This window comes from Onthophagus taurus, chromosome 7, assembly GCF_036711975.1.
Source record: "Onthophagus taurus isolate NC chromosome 7, IU_Otau_3.0, whole genome shotgun sequence".
In the NCBI taxonomy this organism is placed as follows: Eukaryota; Metazoa; Arthropoda; class Insecta; order Coleoptera; family Scarabaeidae; genus Onthophagus; species Onthophagus taurus.
Window position 1 is genome coordinate 26,676,252 of NC_091972.1, and position 6,758 is coordinate 26,683,009.

Consider the following 6,758-nt stretch of genomic DNA (forward strand, 5'->3'; position numbering starts at 1 on the left):
TAATATACAGGCTGTTTCTAAATTGCGGTAATGTCGCTGAAGTTAGCAACGGATTCAGAAACGAAATTTACATTTTTACAGCGGACCAAACAAATAGTCTACTCTATCTATAATTTCGTATTTATTAGTGATAACAACCAAAAAAACATCAAAATTAGCATTAAAGAGAGTAAAATAGATAACCCCTCTAAAACTTAAAAGTAAAATTCATTATTATTAAATAAAAATCACCCTTTCATTATGTGAAAAACTCCAATTTGCATTGAAACAGCTTGATGATCCATTAAGTCAACCCCAAATATCAAAATCACTATTTCGAATAACATATCTAAGCACCACCCGGAAATTCAGGGGATAAGGGGTCGAAATCACCCCCGAAATACGTAAAAAATTCATAACTTTCTTAAAAAATTTTGTGACACCACCAAACTCAGTCCAAAGATCGAAAATAAGGTTTGGAATAACATATCGGCCAGATTCGCGGAAATTCAGGGGATAAGGGGTCGAAATCACCCCCGAAATACGTAAAAAATTCATAACTTTCTTGAAAAATTTTATGACACCACCAAACTCAGTGCAAAGATCGAAAATATGGTTTCGAATAACATATCCGCGAGATTCGCGGATATTCAGGGGATAAGGGGTCGAAATCACCCCCGAAATACGTAAATAATTCATAACTTTCTTGAAAAATTTTGTGACACCACCAAACTCAGTGCAAAGATCGAAAATATGGTTTCGAATAACATATCCGCGAGATTCGCGGAAATTCAGGGGATAAGGGGTCGAAATCACCCCCGAAATACGTAAAAAATTCATAACTTTCTTGAAAAATTTTGTGACACCACCAAACTCAGTCCAAAGATCGAAAATAAGGTTTGGAATAACATATCCGCCAGATTCGCGGAAATTCAGGGGATAAGGGGTCAAAATCACCCCCGAAATACGTAAAAAATTCATAACTTTCTTAAAAAAATTTGTGACACCACCAAACTCAGTCCAAAGAACGAAAATAAGGTTTCGAATAACATATCCGGGAGATTCGCGGAAATTCAGGGGATAAGGGGTCGAAATCACCCCCGAAATACGTAAAAAATTCATAACTTTCTTGAAAAATTTTGTGGCACCACCAAACTCAGTGCAAAGATCGAAAATATGGTTTCGAATAACATATCCGCGAGATTCGCGGAAATTCAGGGGATAAGGGGTCGAAATTACCCCCGAAATACGTAAAAAATTCATAACTTTCTTCTTGAAAAATTTTGTGACACCACCAAATTTTTTTTCTACAAAAACTACGAAAATCCCGTATAAGGCCGCATTTAAATATTTACGGCCTCATAACTTTCTTATATAATATGGAGATAAGTCTGGGACCACATGAACCCTATAGGAAATTTTCTGCTCTTTTCAGCGAAAATACTACGATAATAATTTAAAAAAATTGTTTTTAAAAAATATGAGAACAGTTGACGAAAGTATAACCAAACAATCACTAAACCATATCTTCAAGGGAAACATCAATTGAAAATGAATTTTATGTAAAAGCACGTATTTTTGTCTCGCTTATACTCTTAAAGCCTAGGTCACACGTAACGAATACAGTGGCGAGACAGTGTAATCGGCCGAGTCCTCGGTTGGTATAAACATATTACCGAGTGCTCGGCCGAGCGCTCGACCTAGTACCAGGGCGAGACAGTCACTCGGACCCTATTCTATTTACTGGACCGAGTGCCACGCTACTCTCTCGGCCTAGTGTCATTTTACTGTCTCGCCAGTGTACTCGTTACGTGTGACCTAGGCTTAACTGCCAAAATGTCTTTTCGTTGCTTTGTAGTTTATTCACGTTTAGTCGACTGCAATCACTGGTAGAAGTTGTTTCGCTAGATCAACGTTTTATTTTTGGGCTAGTTCGATTTCCTTGATATTTCTTGAGCTGTTTTTTCTTTGTTTTTTAATATTATTATTGATTAATAATATTAATTAATATTGTCTTGCATTCAGAAGTTTGGGTTGTTTAGGTGTTTGTATATTTATAATCATTTCGTCTTTAGTTTGTATTATTATAATCATTTGAATAAGGTTTATTTTTATTTTTTTCCTCGGAAGGTATAATTTGGTGGTTGTTTCGTTATAGTAATTCTGTAATTTGTTATTTTTGTTTGTTTTGCTCTTTGTTTTTCTGATCTTGTTGCTAGTTTAAGTGTTCGGTTTGTTTTGTTTTCATTTTATTCTTCCCTTTTTGTTGTTAGTTTAAGTGTTCGATTTATTTTCTTTTTCATTTTACTTTCCTGTTTTCTTTGGGAGTTTTGTGACTGTTTTATTTCATTGTAATATTGCTGCATAGATTTTCGTTGTGACTTCAGTAGGAAAAATAAAATAAATTTTTATTTTTTTTATATCATTTTAAGTGACAATTATAGTAGTTTATCTTTGTTTTCATTCCTTATTTTAAATACTTCCTGCTAGGAGAAGGCAATAAATAAGATTCTTTGACAATTCGTTACCTTTATAATATTAATATGGACGGTCCAGGAAGGCCAGTTAAATAAAGTAAGCAGTTAAGGTTACAGAAAATTGCAAATTTTCTTAGTAAAAATAATATTGATACGACTGTTTTAAGAGAATGCTCTGTTCGATCAGAAATATCACATCTATCAGATCTCTGTGTATATGTTGATATTAAAGATAATTTAAAAAATAGAAAGATGTTGCTAATGAACATCAAAAGAGATGCTGATGAAATTGAAAAATACATCAATTCCTCTACTGACGTCGATAATTCTCTTGAGGTTGATGCTGTTGATGGCCACTTGATAGATAATGCAAACACAGCAGTACATGAAACAATGCAACATGCACGAGAAAAAATAGAAATATCCCAGAGTATATCCAAAAGAGATACTGATGAAATTGAAAAATACATCAATTCCTCTACTTACGTCGATGATTCCCTTGAGGTTGATGCTGTTGATGACCACTTGGTAGATAATGTAAACACAGTAGTACATGAAGCATTGCAACATGCACAAGAAAAGATAGAAATGCCCCAGACTATATCGAGTCCAATCAATAAGTTAAAATTTAACTTTTTTAAACCATTTAAAATTAACCGCTATGTAGATAACCACGACATATCCTATAAGTCCGAAGTTAGACATCAGTATTGGCGACAGCAAATAAGTCTATATGGCATTTCTTGTCGTCTAATTTTCAAAGGAAGTCGTATAAACAAAAAAAAGCAGCAAACGGCTTGTCAGATAGTCGAGTATGCAATTTGTAAACATACATCTTGTAGAGAATTTAAATTTATATACAATATTTTAGAAGATTTGATAGATATAAGAATATGCTACAAAGTCCTCACGTGGAAAATCACCACGAAGAGTATGCTTATCAACTGAAAGGTAGAGAAAGGGCGGAGGTAAAGAAGTTTAAGTACAATAATTATTTATATATACAATTATTATTATACACCCTTTATCAACATAATTTCTGCGCGTCTCATAGATAATATATGTTATTGGAATTCGATCTCTGGGCTGAGTTTGGTGGTGTCACAAAATTATTCAAGAAAATTATGAATTTTTTATGTATTTCGGGGGTGATTTCGACCCCTTATGCCCTGAATTTCCGCGAATCTCGCGGATATGTTATTCGAAACCTTATTTTCGATCTTTGGACTGAGTTTGGTGGTGTCACAAAATTTTTTAAGAAAGTTATGAATTTTTTACGTATTTCGGGGGTGATTTCGACCCCTTATCCCCTGAATTTCCGGGTGGTGCTTAGATATGTTATTCGAAATAGTGATTTTGATATTTGGGGTTGACTTAATGGATCATCAAGCTTTTTCAATGCAAATTGGAGTTTTTCACATAATGAAAGGGTGATTTTTATTTTAATAATAATGAATTTTAATTGAAAGTTTTAGAGGGGTTATCTATTTTACTCTCTTTAATGCTAATTTTGATGTTTTTTTGGTTGTTATCACTAATAAATACGAAATTATAGGTAGAGTACTATTTGTTTGGTCCACTGTAAAAATGTGAATTTCGTTTCTGAATCCGTTGCTAACTTCAACGACATATTGCGGTATAAGGAGTGATTTTTCAACAAAAATTAAGGAGAGTCTTTCCTATAACTTTTTGTTCAAAACCCCTTCCCCACCGAGTTACAGCACTCTAAATCCATCATTGCAGGTAACTGTTGTTAATAAAATGACACTTTTTGACGATTTCTATAACAGAGATAATATAAGTATAATCCTTGTTTATAGATATACATAGTTATCCAACCGGACGAGTTGGGGTACTCTAGCTCGTGCTGCCTCTAACGGCAAACGAGAAAAACATCATTTATGAATGAATTGAATAAAATTGGAAATCCAACTTGTAGTAGAAGTTGCATACTCAGAATAGAAGATTAAGTGAATTTATGTGATTTAACACGAAATTGTTTAACATATAAAATATTTAATTACATTAAACATTACATCTAAATATTTTAAAAAATATGTGTCCTTTTTTTATAACAGAGAACCAAAAATTGCCTTGCTAATTAAATGGTGACTTTTGATTTTTGTTCGTCCTATTGCAGACTTAATGCCAGACGTGGTAGCGCCGAGCGTTCCTCCACATATCAAACGAGTAGGTAGTATAAACAAAATTTTTTTGCAACTACTCGAGTTTGGATAAACGATTTCACGTATACAAATTCGTTCTTTATTATTTCGTCGTTGAGAATTCTTTGGTTAAAATACAAATACAAAAATTAAGAAATATTAATTAGAATCAATTAAATAAATAAAAACGATATTTCTGATTTTATTAACGAGTGTTTCTAAATTGATGTAAAAGATTTCGAGGGATGATTTTTCAGCGACAATTACGGGGTGATTTTCATATAACTTTTTGTTCTTCTCCTCCAAGTTATAGCCTTATCTAGTACTGTTGATAGAAATCAACCTCTGGGATGTTGATGATTTCAAGAACTACTTTTGAATGGATGAGAGTTTCTTTAACAAACTGTTACAGATGGTTGAACCATTTTTGAAAAGACAGGATCGCAATATGAGAGAAAGTACAAGTGTTAGGGAAAGATTAGCCTTAACCCTGAGGTATTTTTCCACAGAAAGAAATGTTGAAGACTTGAAGTTTTCTGTTATAATGTCCCCAGCAACTATCAGCAAAGGTGTAATAGAAATCTGTCAAACCTTTATATATGTCCTACAAGACCAACTGAATGAACTAGATGAACCAACAGTATCTTCATCGTCTTGAACGTCAACAACGTCAGGTAATGGGCTTGAACTGAACTGAGTGTAATGTAGAAAATAAGAATTAAACCTGTTTTCAAATCATCTGGGTTAACCTTTTAACGGTTAGTGGCTTCTATAGAGATCACTTATCACTAAGGTCAAATAGCTGCATTACCACAACTAAATCGTTTCTAAAAACGAAAAAATAATTTGCCCTTTAAAGGGTAAAATAACATATGTTTTTCAGTGTGTTGATAGACCTGTTTTGTTATTGTTACCATTAAATAAAAGTAGATATTTAATTTTGAATGTTGAATTTATTACACTGAGTATTGATGGAAATATTGGCGCCAACCCTACACGGTCAATAGTATTATCAATATCCCCTCCAATTTTCAGTATTGATGTCCGAAAATCAAAAAATCCGGATTTTTATCAATACTCCATCAATATTTACCGTCACTAAAATTTTTTTACCTTACACTGTCAATATGCTAAGGTGTTGTCAATATTGATCGTGTAAGGACCGCTTTAGAAAAGCATACTTAACAAATGAAAAATATTGATTGCGCTTCTAAAATGCAATAAAAAATCGTTCAAAACACTTTCCCCCTTTATACGATGAAAGTTTTATGAAACTTTTTTGATAAAATTGATGTTTTCTGAGTTATTATTAGGTAGTCTCAATTTCAATGCCTTACTCAGTATTTGAAATATAGTCTTTTAAAAAAACTTTTTAAAAAGATTCAACGCAGTTGGTGTCCTCTTATAAAACCAGTTCATACACCTACTTAAAAAATTTGGCGTCTACAAATGGGTATCTACCGACGAATAGTCTCAACAATTCGGTATTATTCTTGAAGGACACATTATCGATTTTTCTCTATGCAAGAAATACTAAAATATATGCAACTTATTTTACGATTTTCGTAGTAACACGTTAGGGCGCGTATAGTAAAATTTAAATTTTTATGAATGGCGACACATAAGTCACCCTGCCATCTAGGCATCACGACCACGAACTAAATTCTTTGGATAACTATGTATATCTATAAACAAGGAGTATAATGTTCTATAACTCGAAAATGTTATTACAAGAGGCTGAACAAATCAACCCCATAATAGTTTGCATTAGAACTTTTTAATACGTCTACATTTTTCTATTTAAAAACTTGATTTAAATAGTGGGATTCAATACGCAACTTTTTTGTCTCTTGATATTTTCTCCTAAAATTGTTAGTTTGATCACAAAAAAATAAAATAATACATAGGCTCAAGTGAATTAATTCAGAGATTGATTATTATTAGTTAAAGAAATGAAGTTATGTCAAATTGATCTCAACATTATTTTAATTTTTATGATCAAATTAACAATTTGTTAGTTGTAAAATGTCAAGAGATAAGAAAGTTGCAGATTTTGGAGGAGAAGGGGTTTTGAACAAAAAGTTATATGTAATTTTCCCCGAAATTTTCGCTGAAAATAATCTATAAAATTCTATCT